At 50.5% G+C, this 19,800-nt stretch overlaps 1 long non-coding RNA gene across 1 annotated transcript in view; it reads left to right on the forward strand.

Annotated features, from left to right (window-relative positions):
- Positions 1–10,102, forward strand: part of LOC131494677 (uncharacterized) — a 33,003-nt gene extending 22,901 nt beyond the window's left edge. The window contains exon 3 of the long non-coding RNA XR_009253544.1: positions 9,759–10,102. This is a non-coding gene — a long non-coding RNA (uncharacterized LOC131494677). The remainder of the gene's footprint in view (positions 1–9,758) is intronic.
- Positions 10,103–19,800: the final 9,698 nt, after the last annotated feature.

Genomic DNA, 19,800 nt, shown 5'->3' on the forward strand with positions numbered 1-19,800 from the left:
GCTGTGGGTGGCTTCTGGGAGCTGGTTTCCCCCGAGACTGTGGTGGGCATCTGGGGACAAGGGCTCTGGGTTAAGTTCAAGTATGGCAACGGCATCTCTGGGGTCCCCTCCTCGGGTGTCCTGTATCACTACATATCTGCCTCCTGAGTTCATTTGTGGTCAGATTCAGGTTTTTCCTGAGGGACTTGGGTTTGAGCACCTACTCTGTGCACACAGTGTGGTGTTCTGAACCCAGTGCTGGGCTTTGGAATGACACAAAATGGCGGCTACCCCAAGTTGGCTTTGAGTTCAGCTCAGCCATGTGGAAGCTCTGAGACACTGGCAAGGCCCTGACTTCTGCGGGCTCTGTGGGATTTGATCATCTTCCTCTGTACGTTCAGGACACCAAGGTGCAGTTTCCGGCGACTAAGAGGGTTCGGCAGGTGGGGCTTTAAAGCTGGAGCTCCACATCTGAGTCCAGAGTGAGTGGCTCGTGCCCTTCTCTTCGTCCTTCCAGAAAATAGTGGAAAGGCTGGTGTGGATCTGGAGAGATCATTCTGAGCACTGAGGCAAGCTCACCCGTTCTTTTATAATAATGCTAATGATGAAAACAACTGCCTCTTATTGAGGGCTTTTCTGTTTTCAAGAAGGTTGCAAATCTGACTTGCTCAGCGCTGGCTCAGCCCTTGCAAGGAGCCTGGGATGAGGAGGCAGGAGGCGGCAGGAGGTTTCGGAGGATTTCGGGACAGCTGAGCTGGCCTGAGACGGCCCAAGTTCTTGGTGCTGGCTGGACCCGGCCCGGGCAGGGTTCCACGTCCTCACTTTGATCTCTGACCTCCCACTGGGTCCAGGCTGCTTCCCCATCTTCCTTGGCACGTTACTCGGGCCGGAATAAGCAATTCTGATAAGTCCGATTGATGCTCAGGGTCCTTGGGAGGTCGAGGAGCCTGGGGCCCAATATCATCTGTCCAGTGATGGAAGCCAGATGCTGTGGAGGAGACAGAGCCAGAGGGAAATCAAGGTCAGCGGAAGGGCCAGGCGCCCAGATCCCTCCCCCACCGCTGGGCAACAGGCAGAGGAAATGCCCTCGGCCCCGCCTGGACGTGCTGTATCTCCATCGCTTCCTTCAGGTCTGAATTCTGAGGAGAACCCTCAGGCAGCGCTAAGCACCTCCTGCATGCATCCCGGCTGTGCCCGGGAAGGACCTGGGGCAGGGCAGGCCGAGGACTAGGGGGTCTGTGTCTGGTGCAAGCCCCTTATCTTATTGCAGATGGGAAATGGAGTTTGGGGGTTGGTGGCAGCCCGTGGACCCCACTGAGGAGCGCTCTTCTCAACCATCCCTGCCCCCAAGGACAGAGCGACAGCACGTTATAGTGAAGGCGTATGGCACTCTCATGTATTAAGCTCCTATGCATGCCAGATACTGACCTAGTATTTTCTTTTTTAATTTTTTCACGTTTATTTATTATTTTTGAGGGAGAGAGGAGGAGAGAGAGAGGGCAGGGGAAGGGCACAGAGAGAGGGAGACACAGAACCCGACGCGGGCTCCAGGCTCCGAGCTGTCAGCCCAGAGCCCGGCACGGGGCTCGAACCCACGAACCGCGAGATCATGACCTGAGCCGAAGTCGGATGCGTAACCGACTGAGCCACCCAGGCGCCCTGACCTGGTGTTTTCTGTACATGAACTCATTGAATCCTTAAGCCAAGCCAAAGTAGTGTTAACTTTTTTTTTTTCCCAAAGAGGACATTGAGGCTCTGTGTAGCCAGTGATCCCTTAGCTAGTCACACAGCAGGAACTGGGGTTCGTCCTGGCCTCTCATTTTGATCCTGCCTGCTGCCCACGGTAGCTGCTAATTGTCCCGTGGAGACAAAGCCTGGTCTTCTGTGAGGAGTAGGGCCGAGGGGTCAGCTTGGTAGCTCCAGTCCAGGGGGCTGAGCCCAGGGCCTCGAGGGTTAACCAGGGCAGATGCGGGGAGCAGGGTCAGGCATGGCCTCAAGGCATCGTGGTAACTGGGGGCCCGGAGCCTGTTCTGCAAGGCCTGTGTCAGCCTTCCCTTTGACCAGCGTCCAGTGTGGCCCGGGCTGCGGGTCACGGAGGTTTGGGGTCGGACCCCAACTCCCTCCCTTGTGGGCCAGTGGTTTGACCTGGGGCGCGTCCTTTCTCTGCCTTGTGCTCTTTCGTCCGTCGGTAAATTGGAGTCTAGTCTCGTCCACTTCTCCAGTGTCGTGAGGGAGGCTGGGAAGTGCAGTTATTTTATTTTATAAAAATTCTTACAGGGAAGGCAGGGTTTACCTGGGAGGGAACGGTCAAGGGGGTAGAGAGGGTGTAGAGAAGACCTTGGGCAAGCACAAAAGATAAAAATTGACAGCTGGGAAGTAACTAAGCAGGGTCAGGACCCACTTTCCCCTCCCTCCCACTCCCTGTCAACCCTCAGTTTGTTCTCAGTTTTTAAGAGTCTCTTATGGTTTGGCTCCCTCCCTCTCTAACTTTTTTTTTCCCTCTCCCCCTCCCCCATGGTTGTCTTTGGAGTTGCCAGACAGAGGAGGGGAAGCTCGGCTGGCTCCAGATCCCTTAGAAGCTCTCACACGTCTCCCTCCATCCCCATCCCACCCAGGAGACTTTGGGGTACACGGGCCCGGCAATCCAGTTGGGGAACCACTTACCTAAACATTCGTTCCTTTGATTTGGAGACACTTGGCTCCTTCCTCTCTCCAGACTCTGTGCTGGGGCCTTTAGGGACGTGGTGCTTGCCCTGGAGGAGTGCCCTGAAGGAGAAAGAAACTGAACAAACCAGAGCAAGTCCAGTGCTGTCCATGATGGAAGTGTGAATAAGGAAGGCTTCCTGGAGGAGAAGGCAGTTAAGAGGAGCCTAAAGATACACATCTGTTTACCAGGCAGACAGCGATAACGAAGGTGTGGAAAATATTATAGCTGTTCATTCAAAGATTGCTGGCTGGCTGCTCTCTGGGCGAGGACATGGCATTCCCAGCCCCTTGACTTGCTCTGGCCTATGAGATAAGAGCTGAATGGAAAAGTGTCAAAAGGCAATCGCAGTTTGCCACGTTCTCTGCCCCCTGCTGCTGTGGTCACAGGGGCACAAGCTGAGATGAGGCCTCTGACAGCCTGGCTTGCAGACTAATGACAGCGAGCGGACGTTCCCCACCTCTCCTCCCGAGACAACGTTGAACGTGCGGAACGGGATCTAGGGGATGCTTGTTACTGTGGAGTAACTTCACTCTCCTTGGCTGATGCCTACAAGCACCAGTGGCCACAGGCAGAGAAAACAGCGCGGGAAAATGCCTGGAGGTGGAGAATAGCATCTCGTGTGTGGTGAACCCGAGAAGTTGAGTATGGCTGCTGTGTGAAGTATGACACAGAAGGGTGGAGACATGGGCGGGCTGAGCCCTGAAGGCTCTGCTGGGCTTTGATGCAGGAACTGAGTGGTTTTCTTCCTTGTGAACAAAGGGGAGTCATTCAGAGTTGCATTAAAAAAAGCGCTAACTACAATGGGTTGGAGGCGGGGCCACCTTGATGCTGGGACACAAGGGAGGAGCCTGTTTGAATAGTACCGGTGAAAGGCGGGGTAGGCCCTCGTCAGACCATGGCACGGGGAAGGGAGAGAAGATTCGTTCAAGTGCAATCTGCAAGATGTGATGATGGCTGTGCCTGGGATGAGGGTCAAGAGGGTGGTCTCATCGCTCATGTTGCCTCATTGCCTTTTTTTAAAAGTTTATTTATTTATTTTGAGAGAAAGTGAGAGCATGCATGAGTGGGGGGGCAGAGAGAGAGAGAGAGAGAGAGCATGAACAGGAGAAAGGCAGAGAGAGAGAGGGAGAGAGAGAATCCCAAGCAGGCTCGGTGCTGTCAGCACGGAGCCCGACGCGGGGCTCGATCCCACGATCCGTGAGATCGTGACCCGAGCCGACACCGAGAGCTGGATGCTTAACTGACTGAGCCATCCAGGCGCCCCCGGCTCGTTGTCTTTTGATCAAGACTTTTGCATTTGCCATCTGTTTCAATCCTCAGCATTGCCTTCTAAATTCAGCTGAGCAAATAGTATTTCCATGTGATAGATGAAGAAATGGAGGCTAAGAGAAAGGACAGGTTGAACTGCTTAAAAATCCAAGCGCTAGAATTGAGGTCTCCTGCCAGCCGATCTGGTCTCCTTTCTCAAAACCTCCCTGGCCTCTCTCACTTGGATATTTCCGGGGTGGAAGTAGATGTTTTGGGGGCAGGAACGGGGAGCACCTAGGGAAGAGGAAACTGATCGCTGCTTTCCAGCCATACTTACCCAGCTGATTTATCTGTGAGTGTTCAAGCATATGCTACATACATAAAACGCAATAGGCTCGAAGGAAGCCCCATATACCACAGTCTAGATTTATAAGACTCAAATGAGTGATTTTTATTCCATTGTTAAAGGCTTTTTTTTCCTTCTTACTCTATCAAACTATTCCTTATAGGGTTTCTTAAAAGAGCCATCTCCGTCTCCCATGATGCTTTTAAAATGCAATTTATTGCATGCATTTTATTAGCATTCCGCTGCTTAGTAATGCAGTCCACGATGAACATGACACACATCCATTCCTCAAGTTATGCCCGCTTGAGGCGTCATTAGTTTGGTATTTCCAGTGGTGTTCGTGGTTGTTTCGGACAGGGAGACAGCGAGCCCAGTCAACTGGGTGTTTTAAAAATGGCTTCACTTCTCCAACTCAAACTCGGGGTAAAATTGTCCATGGGAGTTCATGGGCAGAGAGGCTGGGTGGGACTTCGAGGGATGGCAGCTGGGAGCCCGGGATCCGGGTGCTGTGCCTGATATCACGCGTCAAGCAGCACCGAGACCCAGGCCAGCTTGTCTCTTCCCCGAGCCTCGATCTCCTCTTCTGTGAGGCGAGAAGGATAGGAGAGGCCAGTAGCTCTGCACCTATGTGTTTATTCCTTTAATCATTTGTTTGTTTGCTTAAACCTTTCCAGCTGCTGAACCCCTTCCTCCCAAAACAAAAAACTATGCAGAAGCCCAAATTGTAAAGCAAATCAAAGCAAGTAGTCTTATCCTCCTGGCCACTGTCTTCCTTCCCACAGGAGACCTCATGAAAGCAGGCTGGGGGCAGAGGGCCGAGGCTTAGGTGATCACTCAGGAACATTCTAGTTGTGGGGACGTCTGGAAGGTTCTCCAACCTACTTCAGCCACTCACTAGCTCTGAGAGTTCTGGCGGGTCACACGGATGCTTCGGGGGTGTGTGTCCCCAACTGTAAAGCAGGGCATTCAAATTGAACGGTTTTGACATAAGCAAAATACAGCACATGGTTCAGAGCACATGTGTATTGTGTGTGTGTGTGTGTGTGTGTGTGTGTGTGTGTGTGTGTGAATGCTAATACTTCTTAAGCACTAAATCCACGCTAGGACTAATGAAAGCATTTTCACGTATTCACTCATTTACACCTTACGACATAACAAAGTACCTCTACTCCCGCTCAGTTTACAGATGCGGAAACTGAACCTCAGACACACTGGGTAACTTGTTCAAGGTCAAAGAGCTAGGAAGTGATAGATAAAGACCTGGCAGTTTTATACAGATTTGGTTCAGATCTTGTCTGAACACCTAATCCAAACTCTTGATAATCTGGAAGCTCAATTTTGCGCTCGTTGCTCATGTAGTCTGACGCAGTGACTGGCCAATATGGCGGGCAGATTCTAGAGTGGCCCCCATGATTCCCACCTGCTGGTGTTCGTTCCCCAGGGGGGCCAGGACCTACGAGCTGCTTCAAATGATAGGGTACGGCAAAGGTGACAGGATGCACGTGACTACATTACAGAATGTTACAGCTCCTGTCCCCCTCTCGCTTGACGAGCCAGCAGCTGTGTGGGGGTCCACGAGACAAGGAACTGAGGGCAACTGACGATGGTCTCAGGTTCCAGCTGACAGCCAGCAAGGAACAGGGCTGTGTCCCTCAGCCGTGAGGAGCTTAACGCTGTCCAAAACCATGTGAGCTTGGAAGCGAGTCTTTCCCCAGTTCAGTCTGCAGATGAGAACACAGTCCTGACCGACACCTGGTTCACAGAGGGTCCAGATAACCCGTGTCCAGACTCAGGATCCACAGATACTGGGAAATAATACGCGTGTGCTGCCTTGAGCCGGTCAGTTTGGGGTAACCTCATTGCACAGCGATAGATAACTAATGCCGCGAAGCTGAAATGCTGTGGCTGAATGCACCCTCCACAGAGTGGATGTTTCCTGATGACCCATATTCGTCCTTCATCTGTGAGCCGTAGCTCTAATTTCTTTGAGGACCTCCCCCACTCCCCGCTCCTGTGGGCTAAGTGGGGTCTAGAAGTCAGCACGAAGTCCTCATCATGCTGGACACTCTGTTTCTTCAGCCACAGGATGGGCCCAAGGATGAACACCTGACCCAAGCAGACCAACGGGGTCTGTCTCCGGAACTTCCGCTGGGGCTACTTAGGAGAGTGATCTTTCTAGAAGGACCGCTGTCCTCTGTGAGGCTCTCGTCTGCGTAGGTAGGGTCCAGTATTTCCCCCACTTTGCAGAGGAGGAAATTGAAGCACACGGAGAAATTTAGTAATTTATCTCAAGTTTTCGTCTGGTCAGTGTGGAGCTGACATTTGAGCTCAGGTCTCTTGGGTTCTGAAGCCAGCTTGGGGCTAGCGCTTGGCAGCACTAAAGGAAACAAAGCCGTCCGGTCATTGCTGCGATTGCTCGGCAGAAGGCAGAAGTCGTACCTACTGGGCCCCACTAAGGGTTCATTACGGCAGAGGCAGAGGGGTGAGCCAGCACCGGTCGGACTCCCCGGAGCCTCCTGTCTAGAGGCAGAGACGGAATACGCAGAATCGCATCAGTGGTGTTAAATAGGGACCTTTGGCGTTATGTAGAGGCTCACCTCCCCATTATACAGGTCGGGAAGTTGAGGTCCAGAAGGAGCTGCCTAAGGCCCGCAGACGGTGGGTCCCGAAAAGGTCATATGATAACCGGAGCTGGGACAAGACTGAGGCAGCAGAGGGCCCTGGGCGCCAAGTTTAAGGACGCTCCCAAACTCAGATGTGGCCGTGCGCTCGCACTCCCCTCACCCTTTGTAGCGTAGACCTCTCCCTCTGCCTCACCCGAGTCCTGGTCTGACTGCCGGCCAAGCCTCTGACCTCAGGATTCCACCAGAAAGCCCATCTTGCTGCCTTCCTGCAGCCTGAGCCCTTGCTGAGTGTTTACTCCTTCTTATCGTGTGTTTCCCAACAGACTTTTATAGGAATTTTATCAGGTGAGCTATAAAACACCGTATCGGGTTTTAAAGTCAGTTATCCACCAGCTCAGAAGCTCTAGGATGGGGGCTCTAGGCTCACCCAGTTGTCCTGGACATTGTTTCTTTCATACGGTATCTGAATCAATCTGAGACACCTGGGATTTTAAGACTGATTCTACTCTTGAAGAAATAAAAAAAAAAATTAATGTTTATTTATTTTTGAGAGAGAGACAGAGACACAGCAAGAGTACACAAAGGTGGAAGGGCAGGGGCGGGGGGACAGAGGATCCAAAGCAGGCTCCAAGCTATCAGCACGGAGCCTGATGTGGGGCTCAAACTCATGAACCAAGAGATCATGACCTGAGTCAAAGTCAAGAATCAGCCTCTTTTAAAAAAAAAAAAATTTTTTTTAATGTTTAATTATTTTTAAGAGAGAGAGAGACAGAGCATGAGCAGGGAAGGGGCAGAGAGAGAGAGGGAGACACAGAATCTGAAGCAGGCTCCAGGCTGCGAGCTGTCAACACACAGCCCGCTGCGGGGCCCGAACCTGTGAACCATGAGATCAGGACCTGAGCCGAAGTCGGATGCTTAACCGACTGAGCCACCCATGTGCCCCAAGAGTTTGACTCTTAATTGACTCAGCCACCCAGGGGCCCCTCCCCCCCTTTTTTTCTAGCTTTGTCTTACTTTTGTTGTTTTCCTTCCCTTGGGGACTGTGGGGTTGTCTGTCACCAGGAGGACGAGGCTGCACAAGAAAGAAAGCACAACCAGGCCTCCCTCAGACCCTCAGGCTCAGGTCACACAGCCCTCCCAGGGCAGCGTGCGGGCCGCTCGGCTCTCAGCCATGCCTCAGTGGCCCCTGCCCTAGATTTATTTGTGGGATGAGCCCAAAAAGTAAACAAAAGGAAGCCTTACATGTGTCCTTAGGAGATGTATGTTCACAAGTCAGCAAAAATCAAATAAGTTGTGCAAATATTTGGTGAGGGACTCATCCCTGTCTTTAGAAATGGGCAAAGTCATAGCTGAGAGATGTGTGGTGACGTTTATTCTAAACTGTCCAAATATTATCACTGTACTCCCGCTGAGGAGGGCAGAGAGATAAATAAATGCCCATTCCTATGGCCTCATCATTACAATGAACTGTGAATCTCCTGATGGAACGTTCTGGTCGATGTGGTGTAGGGGAGAGAACGTGGGGTGCGGAGTCAGGCAGAGGGCGGTTTGAGTCCTGTCCGAATCATCAGCCATCTGCAACCTGAATGAGGCATTCCAGCCCTTGGGGCCTCAATTTCCTCCCCTATAAAATGGGGATGTTAAATTTAGCCCGAAGCTATCTGGAATTCAATGAGCTGGCCTGCGTGATTGTTCCTGACGCAGCACAGGTCCCCTGGACAGCGGATTCCTCTTTCTTCCTCCTTCTTCTAGCTAAAACCCTGTTCCCACTCACCGCACCCATTTGGGCGCTGTGACAGTCCCCAGACGCAGTGACTGAGGGAAGCCCTGGGTGCCAAGAGTTCATTTTAGAGCTGGCTTCAGGAAGCAAGAGGGATAGAACAGAAAAGGGGACAGAGGGAACAGGAGGCACCCAGGAGGGTCTGCCATGGAGGAGGCTTTGGTTTTGCCGGACCCCCTGAGATGTGTCCAGAATGCTTTCCAGAGGTGCCCCTCTGAGAACGGAAGGTCGGTGCACTGACGCACGGATGGAGGGTCACTCCAGGGACGCATCCTCCACACCCACACCCAGTTTTGGACCCTGCACAGACAAGAGGAAATACAGCAGCTCTCTTGAGTTCGGTGGTTGTTGTTCCACCATCGGCCACCGCAGCTGTGGCTGCGATCAGACACGCGTCAGGGGAGGTCTGACACCAGGCACTCAAATCGTCTGCCCCGTGAGACCTGGGACTGACTTCACACGGCACATCCAGTGTCCCCTGGCTGTGGAGACTGAGGTTTGAACCCCGGCCGCGTTCGTCATCGGCTGAAATACCCGTCGTGACATTTCGAGCTTCAGTTTCCTCCATCCCCACACTGGAAGGAATTAGCGCAGAGACTGAACGAGTTCACAACTCTGCAAGCATCAGGACAGTGCCCGGGAGTGGTGAGAAGCGCCACGTGCCATTGTCGCCACCTCTGGGCCGTGGCGATGCGGCTGCAGCCGTGGCGATGTCGGGAGCACTGGGGTTCCGGAGAGCACGGAGATTTGCCCACAATGCAGCCTGGCTCTGCGAAGTGAGGGTCGCAGACCAGCAGAAGCAACCTCACCTGGAGCTTGCTAACCATTCAGAATCTCCAGGCCTGGGGTTGGGGGGGGGGGGGTGGGGGGAGCGTCAGGCTCCGCGAGGTAGCAAGATCCCCCGGTGACTGGCAGGCGCGTTAGCGTTTGAGAAGCGCTGGGCTAGGGGGAGGACTCTAGGCTGGTGAGGATTAGAAGTGAGGGCTTGACGCTGGTTCGGCCCCGGGCGGTGGGGAGAAAAGAGGGAAAGGCCGGAGGTGCTGGCCTGTCGTCATCTTTTCTCTTTCCTTCCAGGATCTGTGCAGCCGGGTGAAACTCTGGAGGGAGAGGTGAACTCAATGCGTCCGGCACTCAGGTCAGGCCGGAGGCTGGGGGTTTGTGAGTCATCGGCCCACAGTGGTAGCAGCCAGCGTTTATGGAACACCCTTCTTTGACGTGGTGGTAACGGGCAGGCCCTTGGCATGCACCGGCTCCTTCAATCTGCAAAACACCCGTGAGCGTGGTATGGTCATTACCCCATTTCGCAGATGAGAAGACCATGATGCGGAGAAGTTTTGTGTGTTTTTTTTTAATTTTTTAAGTGCTTATTTATTTATGAAGGAGAGAGAGACAGAGCATGAGCGGGGGAGGCGCAGAGAGAGAGGGAGACCCAGAATCCGAAGCGGGCTCCAGGCTCCGAGCGGTCAGCGCAGAGCCCGACGCGGGGCTCGAACTCACGGACCGCCAGATCGTGACCTGATCTGAAGTCGGTCGCTTAACCGACTGAGCCCCCCAGGCGCCCCTGGAGAAGTTATTTTGTGACCCTGATCGCTCAGGTAACAGGTGAAGGAGAGAGACTTCAAAGCCAAGGAGGCTGAGAGGAGAGCATCGGCTCTGCCCAGTGATGTGATATTCCTCTTGTTCTAACCTCCCTTTTAGATAGAAGTGCTTTGGTAACGGATGTGATAGCTGGACTGACAGCAGCCATTTTGCAACCATGAAGCAGCTGGCAAAAATAGCAAAGAAAACAACTAGCGGAGTTTTGATCTTTCCTATGATCGCCAAAGAGCCCAACCAACACTGGGAACTCTCTACCTCCAGACTTCTCGTGCCCAACGAAAAACCTCCAATTTTTTAAAGCCACTCTTAGTCTAGTTTTCTATGATTTGTCTGAGAACATATTCCTAACTAACACATCCTTCTAAAAGTAAGGGTAGTGGCTGTATTGATTCAATGGTGCTTATGTGAAAACAGTGCAGAGCATACACTCAGCGCTCAATAGCGGTGGCCATTATCACCTCCCTTGTGGCTCTGACTGAGGTGTGAGAAGCTTTCCGCATTCCGCAGGCTTATCGCACCACAGGGCAATGGCCTTCTGCTTGGGTCTCCTCCAGTCAGAGTTTATCCCAAGCCAATTAGCCCTCAGCTTTTGAACCCATTTCTTTCCTGTCTGACATTCATCATCTTGTCAGCCTGTCCCCCAGGCTCTGCCAGATGAGGGTGGGAATGCCCTAGAAAGAAAGGTTCCCAGAGAATGCATAATGGATGCCTCTTTCCTTCACAGCCCTTCCTGGTGCCTCTGAATGGGCTGGTCCTGGTGAATCTCAGACCCGGAATCCATTTCCAGAGTGATGTCAACCCAGTCTTTCTCCTTTGGGTGAGGAGGGGTCCCACATGGACAGAGCTGGACAGAGGTCTCCGCTTCCATACCACCATCTATAGTGCAGAGTGATAACCTGTTCCTCCAAATATCTGGTGACTGCTCGGTTTTGAAACCTCATTTGTACTCAAGACATGTTTACTATATGATTGAGGGAATGAAGGAGTGAATCTTCAACTGCTTTTTCAATTATCTATAAAAATCTCCCCACAGAACCCTCAGAAGCTTTTTACACACACCATGCCCAGACTCTAGCTCATTATCCCTTTCCTTAAACTGCAGATGTTGGAAAAGAATGTTCTTCCTTGGGCTATAACATTGCCCAGGTTAGTACAGTGGCCAATTAGGAACACTACTAGTAACCAGAAGTGGAGTGGCTTGATGAACGGACACGCTGCACTTCAATTTCTAAACAGTGAGCCATTGTGAATAGATGGAATCAGCTTTCTCTGCAGCATATATATCACCCCTGTGCAGAGAGATCAACTATCCCTTCGAATATCGTTGGGAGGTATAAAAGAACAACAACAACAAATAACATGGAATCAGGTAGGCAAAGAGAGGAGAAGCCAGAAAGGAGAGATTGGACAATTTCTCTAGCTCACCAGACTGACAGTGTTACCACCTCCCTAATGAGAAGAGATTTGAGTTAAGAAAAATAAAATTTCAGAGGGTATTACATGCTGACTATACTATGGGATTCAAGTTAGCTTTGTACGGTTTATTTATTTATTTATATTTATTGTACAGTTTTAATCCAATCTCAACTCACCTTTTGATGTCTTTATAAAACCCTAAGTAAAAGGAGCCTCTAGGCGGTAGATAATATGAATTGCTTAACCTAACACTGAATAATGCCTTAAAAATCCAAGTGCCTGTGTTTGGAGAACCCGCTAATAAATCCATGCTACCCAAAGATGCCGGAGCAAGGTTTATTCAGGGAAGGGGTACCACGGCCATCTCCACTCTTCGTGTCGGGCCACCCGCACAGCATGGTGGATGGAAAGTGGGATAAACCCCAGACCTTGCCCTCAGCGAGATTACAGTCTGGGAGGGTAAGACAGACACACACCAGCATTAGCCCAGTGACATAAATGTCACAGAAGCTTTGCGCCTGACTCTTTCAGTGGATCTGGAGGTGACGACAGTTGGGAAAATCCCCATAGAGTTGGGCCCTTTTCAATGGAGTCTGGAAGGAATGGAGCATCGTAGGGACCACTCTGTAGCCTTTGAAGGAGAATGAGCCTGTCATTTTAGTAGTTGGCCAGGCTGTCAAGTGCACGGGGACATCCTAGGTATTACACTAGAGGTTGTGCCCTTGAAGAGTTGAGTTTTCTTGGAGTGCAGGAGAGAAGGATTAGGGATGAGGCTCAGGAGAGGGTACAATGATTGTTCCTAAAAGGTCTTGTGTGCCTCATGAAGGGGACCTTCTCTTGTTTCTAAAGGCTATCAACATGGCAAGATTTGTATTTGGAGATTTGTATGAGGCAGTTGACCTCATGGAGGGTGGACCGGAGGAAGAAGACCAGGGAGGCGGTCGCGCTCTGATTGCCTTGGGGTTGATGAGCTTATGCTCCTTGACGTGGGGCTCTGATTCTCTAGGGCTGTCAATCCGGTGGATGGGGTTGACAAGACCTTCTCCACTCCAGCCTTTTAGAAGAGGTTGGGCCTCAGCCCCCATTGCGATGTGCCGTTCAGCCGATCATTACACGTTATCACGTGTAACATTACACGTTATCATTACACGATCATCACACGTTAGCGATGTGTGTACAGCTCTGTGCCAGGGGCCCTGACATGGATTCTTGAGAAAGGGAAAGAGAAAACGGGTGCTCAAGGGTCACACGTAGGGGATGAAGAGCTGAGGAATAAATCAGGTCTTCTGACCTCAATGTTGCACGCTCTTTCCGCAGACGGACATTGCCTGATACGTTTTCCTTCCCTTCTTTCTCTCCTTCTCCCTCCTCCCCTTCCTTTTTTCCTCTCCTCTATTTTTTTTTTTTCATTCATTCATCCATCACACATTCACGGAACCACACGAGCCCCCGCCTTAGTCCTCCAGGGTATCAACTACCTGATGCAAATCCTCCAACCTCTGAGTTGAGTTCAGCAAATATTTCTTGGGCAGCATCTATGTACCTGGCATTGTATAAGCCCTGGGGATCCCATGATTGATGAGGTATGGGTCTTGCTCCCAAGATCTCTGTCTAATGCAAGAAATAGATGCACAAACCAGAAGTTATAGTACGCCAAGATGTGTGTTAAAGCGAGCTCTGCACATACCCCCCGAGGACCTCATTTCCCCCATATAGCCAAGTAGATCATTTATTTCCACACTCATTTCCAGTTCTGACACCCCCGTGCACCGTGCTGTCGGAATGAAGGGTCAGAACAAGCTGGGCTGAGTCTGCCCGCCTGTGTTAATGCCCAAGTTGGGCACTCCCTTTCTTCACTGTCCGCCTTCCGGAATTCCTCATTAAATAAGGGGGGAAAATTGTGGAAAGTTTATGTTTTCAGTTGTAATGCCGTATGAAATAATAATGGACCCTGCACAGAAAATTCCATTTGGAATTATAGAGCTCTCTGCACCAATGTATCAAAGGATGTTTCCCGGACGTGCTCAGTGCCTCGCAGGACTGAATAATAAAACATTTCAAGAGAGGTGGTGAGTATTTACACGAGGTAGTAAAAGTCTGATTCACTCGTGAAAGAATTTGAGGAAGAGAAAATTAAAATGTGTTGACATATGCCTAGGAAAAAATAAAATAAACAGGAGATCAAATGAGATGTTACATGAGACGTTATAGTGGTTGTCTCCGGGAGGGGGAAGTTTTACCTGATATTTATTTCCTCTTCCATATCTTTATGTATTTTCCAAAACTTCTGCAATGAACACGCGTTGCTTATATTTTTATAAAATATGCATTACTTAAAAAAAAAAAAAAAACAAAACCAAAAAAACTCTGGGCGATTTAAAGATAAAATTCTGTTAGTGGGGAATCTTCTGTCCAGACCTTTCCTGGAGGGGATTCTGAATTGTTTAGTTTGAAGCTCTTTTGTTTCTCTAGTGAAAAGCGAGTAGATTTGAAATAATTTTCAAAAAAATGTTTAATGTTTATTTATTTTTGAGAGAGAGAGAGAGAGAGGAGCAGAGAGAGAGGGAGACACAGGATCCAAAGCAGGCTCCAGGCTCTGAGCTGTCAGCACAGAGCCCGACGCGGGGTTCCAACCTACTAATGAGATCATGACCTGAGCTCAACCAACTGAGCCACCAGGCACCCCAGGTTTGAAATAAATGCATGAGCAGGCCTCCTAAGTAGACAGAGATGCTTTCACCTGTGATAGCTGAGCAGAGGGGCCGAAACGCCAGGCTTCTGTAGAAGAATTCCAGCCCAGGACCTGAGGTCCGCCAGCTGCGTAAGCCTTCACAGGGACTCTACACCCACTTGGACCAAGTGGGTGAGAAGTCAGTCCACACTTGCTACCACGGGTACCAATAAGGAAAATGAATGGCGACAGGTGTCTATTTCCTCCCCCTGTTTGTTCCACACCCTGCTCTGGTCTATGTTCCTCGCAGGTCAATTTATCTTGACGATGGTTAGCCGCATGAACCGGGGGAATGGGTTCAGAAATCGTCGGGTCCCATCACTTCAGTTCTCTGGGCTCCCTTCTTTATTCTGTAACAGACACACACTGCTGTTTTGTGATGAGTTCACCAGAGGCGGCTCAGTGGGTGAACCGAACTCCCTCACTGACTCATTTGTTCACGCCACAAACAGTACCTTGTATTCAGTTTCATCCTAACTTTAAAGAGCGTCTGGCACTCTTTTGGGGGGATGATGACCTGTAGTTCCCCTCGTTCACAGCGATCCTGCAAGGCTCCCCCTGAGGGATATGTCCCAAGCCTGGCCGATCAGACACTTCTGGGAAGACCTTTGGGCCACGGTCTCCTCCCCTGGGATCGCAGATGTGTGTCTGTGGCTCACCTCACCAAGCCGACGTCTGGGCAGGAGGCACAGCAGGCTGGCAAGTGTTGGCAAGCGAAAGAGACGCCGGGGGCCGACACTGTGGGGACCGGCGAGCTTGTGTGTCCTCCCCCCGGACTCTCGGGGCATTTGGTTTTGACCCGTGACCACTGGAACTGCAAACAACTATTTTGTGCTGTGAAATGAGAGCTCCAAGGGAAGACACCAAAATAGGAGCATTGGAGACAAGGTGACTTTCATTTCCTTCTTCATTTTTTCCCCTGCATTTTAAAAAGCATTTTATAGACTGCATTCTCCTTTTATGATTAGAAGAAATAAAAGATCAGTGCTCTCAAGACTGCCCTAAAAAAGCTGCCTTGGGCAGTGCCATGCCTGGGTATTGCCAGCACCCCAGGGTAAGTGCTGGGGGCTTTGCCGCCTGGTCTGGTGTGGCACCAGCTGCGGGACTTCAGTGTGGCTCTTTCTCCCTCCCGATCCCACTTAGGGACTTGAGCTCTGCCCGTTCCATTCTCAGATCCCGCTGGCAGTCCCCAGTGTCCACGTTTGCACTGCCCTTCCCGTTTCTAACTCACTCGGTGCCTTGCGTTTGACTTGTTTGTTTGTGTCTCTCCTGCCTGAAACCTCCCAGGGTCCCCAGCCCACGGTGCAGGCCATCGGAGGCCGCCAGCCCCTGTCTGCTGAAATTCGGAAGGACAAATCCCACAGGATGGCTCACAAGGCACCTTTCCAACCACCTTTTCCTTCGCCTTCTCTTGTATGGGCAGGAACATCAACTGTTTTGTTTCCCAGCTTCCTGTGAAGCTAGGAGGGGGTCCGGATACACAGCCCTAACCAGTCAGATGTTGGTAGAAATCCTGGGAAGGGCTGCGCTCCCAGGTGAAAGACTAAAATCTGAAGAAGAGGAGATGATTTGCAGTTCTGCTCTGCCCCCCGTCTGCCGGCCAGGATTGCTAATCTTTGCCCACAGTGCGCGTGTGGCAGCCATCTTGAAAGGATGAGGCCCCACCTTGTCTTGTCCAAGGAGAAGAGTCAGCACACTGGAATAGCAGAGCCGTAGTAGAGAGGAGACCGGGTCCTTGCTGGCATCGCTGAGAACTCATACTGGCCCTAGCCGCCTACCACTGGGTTTATGGTGCTGAGACACACAGAAATTCTATTTGTTTTCACTGCCATGGTCAGATTTCTGTTACAGGCGCCTCTCCTATCAGATGCTATGAGTGAATGCTCGCCTAAGCCAACAGATGGGGGTGTAGAAAGGGCATTGGGAGGGCATCTGTGCTGAATCTGGCCCAATGCCCTAGGTCAAAGCCAATATTCCTGGTGTTCTTGGACCTACTCCATGACAAGACCGACTGGGATTTCCTGTCAATTCAGTGTCTGACCTTTTCTCTACAAGACGCTTTTGTTTCTGTGTCAGCAAGTGGTACTTTAAAAGGAGGATAAGGGTAAATCTTGATACCACCCTCACTGATGAATGAAATGTTGGTATTTGGAATTGAAGAAATGACCCACATCCGCTTGAACAAAATTACCCCAACTGTATCAGTGGGGAAATTGTAGCCCAGAGAAGGAATACTTACTTGGAGTGACATAGCAACTCATGGTGGAGGGGAGCAGGGGTCCTGATGCTCGGATACCAAATGCTCTCTGGCCCCATCTTTTGCCCCAACAGTCCACTGAGTAGTCAAGAGGGGCAGGTAATGAATTGAGGAAGCAAAGAACTTACCAAAAAGATAACCTTTAGCTTTCAAGACAAGGAGAGTCTTTGTACATCGGTCAGTATATCTACGGATGGGAAGAAAGAAAGACAGCCACTTGGGTTGCAAATAATCAAAACGATTCCCCTTGCATGGCTAGATCTTGAGGGTTTTTCCTAAGTGCTGCCCCACTTCAAATTTCACTGGGTCCTCATACGACCATGTGTATTGAGGAGAATCAGGTCTCCTTCTTTACAGGCAGAGAAAGGGTCACTGATCCAGTGTTCATTTGCACTGAGCCAACATACTGGGAAGAGCCCCAAGAATGGTGTAACAAGTCTTAGGATCCAACACAGAAAAGCCAGACAAACCAAGTGGCTTTGGAATGATGGTATACTCTGAAAAGTGTGTGATTAGGTTTTCTATACATTTATTTGTTGATTTATTTTGAAAGAGAGTGAGAGCATGAGTGGGGGGAGGAGCAGAGAGAGAGGGAGGGCGAGAATCCCAGGAAAGTGCAGCGCTGTTAGCACAGAGCCCGACACGGGGCTCAAACCCACGAGTTGTGACATCATGACCTGAGCCGAAACCGGGACTTGGACCATCAACCGACTGAGCCACTCAAGTGTCCTTATGTGATTAGATTTTTTAAATCAAAATCTTTTTATCCTGTTCAGCTATGGTTTAATTCCAGAGTGGCTCCGTCCGTCTTCCTTTCCAGTTGAACTTGAAAGAGCTGAGCTCTCTATTTCTGTTGTTCTTGTTATTTGTTCGTCCTCTCCTTCCTTTCCTCTCTCATCAAGGATAATATACTATAAACAGCCACTTGTCTAAGGGAAACTACAAAATCCCAAATCCTTTTTGTAAAATGGACAGAGTGTTTTGTGAGTGCTTCAACAACTAGGCCATGGTGTTCCTTTGTCTAAATCTGAAACTCCAGAGGCTGAAGAGGGAGAAAACAGAGATCGCTAATTGGGCACCGATAGGGGTTCGTTATGTATCTCCACAAAGCCTCTTTTATGATTATGAATCTGGGCGATGTGCTGGCCCTACGGAACATATTAACTTCCTTGCCTGCTTACATAATTATAGCGGAAATCAGATAAGCATTGCTTTATTGGGAAGTTGCCCTTCTCTTTCCCCGGGTGGCCACCACACGATCTAATACACCCCAAGAGACTTTATCCAAATGCAACACATTCCCTTTCTTTCTGTCTCACCCTCTCATTTCCTGGACATCACCAGGCTTATTGATTCTTGGACCAGTGCAAATGTTGATGGGATGTGTCACACTCTAAGGAAATGTCATTGGGGGAAACAGATCGATAAGGTTGATTAGTCACATTACAGAGAAACCTGGGATAGTGCGCTGGAATAACTGGGTTTAGAGATGTCCGTAGTGAACGGACTATAGGGAGGTGATGTGGCAGGGAACGTTCCGGGCTTCTGTCTCACTGTTCGGGGGGATCTCTCCAGTCTCTCCTTGTGATAGAAATGGCAGGAGTAGGTGTGAGAGCAGGAATAGTAACAATGACAGTAACGATGATGACGGCGTCAACTGAACCTTATGGAATTCCCTTTACCCCTTGCACAGGGCCTTTGAGTCATCCTGTTGTGGTCAGGGAAGGCTCTACTATTTTTTTTTTTCTTTTTTTCTCTACATCCAAGTTAATTAACATGTAGTGCAATAAGGATTTCAGAGGTAGATTCCAGTGATCCATCCCCTACGTATAAGACCCAGTGCTCATCCCAACAAGTGTCCTCCTTAATGTCCCTTGCCCCTTTCGCCCCTTCCCCCACCCAAAACCCCTCTGGCAACCCTCAGATCGTTCTCTATTTGAGTCTCTTACGGTTTGTCTCCTTCTCTGTTTTTATATTATTTGGGGGGAAGGCTCTTCTTTTCTCAGGGACATGCAGAGGACATGCTGAGATTGTGGTTCTCTGAAAGTCTGGGGGCCAAGGGGTATTTTGCATTGAATGAGCAGAGAGCCAGCAGCACTCAAATATACTTCCTTCTTGGCGCATTTGGTCAGGAGGCCACTGAGAGTAAGGGCACTTGGACTGTCATTGTCACAGGAGCAGGAACCACACCTGCATTCCCAGCAAAGTGGCTAACATATAGATGTTGCTCAGGATTTATGGAAGAAATAGAGGGAGGAAGGAGGCATGGAGGGAAGGAACTTCAGGTGGTGGGAACAGGAAATGACTGAGACTCCCAGACCCATTGACTCCGTCGTGACCTTGGCCAAGTCACCTTCCTGTTCAGAATGCTGTTACTTTGGAATTGGTTCTGGGGCATAAAAAGAAACAAAGTAGATGTGACAGATGAGCTCATTTTCTGTTCCAGGTACAGATGTCTCGTAATGTGACCTCACACTGATATCAACATTTTCTCTTAAGTGGCCTCTGAAATTGACAAAAGTTGATATGGAAAAAGGGCAATCCCCCCCCCCCCCCCACCCCCGCACCAAATCATTCAGGGACTAGACGCATAGACTTCCCAATCTTCCCTGATTAGCTCTCTGTCAGGAAAGTCAATGAAAGGCCTTGAACCAAAGCTCTCCCAGTTGGGGGAAGTGGGAAGGTAAGGAAATCCCTCTTTGTCTGAAGATCTGAGTGTAGAGCCTGAGAAGTCGGGCCTGGTCTGATCCAGATCCCTCTGGCTCTGGAGCCCACAGTGTGTGCCCCAGTCTGGAAGCCCCAAGGGTGCGTGTCCCCCTGGGGAGCTGGGGACTGGACCATCTCCTGCAGCCAGGGAGAGGTTTGTGGGACTTGGAGGAAGCTGCCCAGGGTTTGCCTGGTACACATCCAGGCTACGGTCCTAGCTCAGTCCCTTAACGACTCAGAGACCCCGAGCACCCCATGTGGCCAGTCTGAGCCTCTGTTCTCTCCTTTGTGAGGCGGGATGAAAACCGTGCTCTCCCAGAGCGGCTGTTGTCTTGAGCAGGAGAAAGCGGGTGAAGTGCATTGGCAAGGCGCCCGCAAAGGGCCAGAAGGCTTCCAGTGAGGCCCGC

This window comes from Neofelis nebulosa, chromosome 14, assembly GCF_028018385.1.
Source record: "Neofelis nebulosa isolate mNeoNeb1 chromosome 14, mNeoNeb1.pri, whole genome shotgun sequence".
Lineage (NCBI taxonomy): Eukaryota > Metazoa > Chordata > Mammalia > Carnivora > Felidae > Neofelis > Neofelis nebulosa.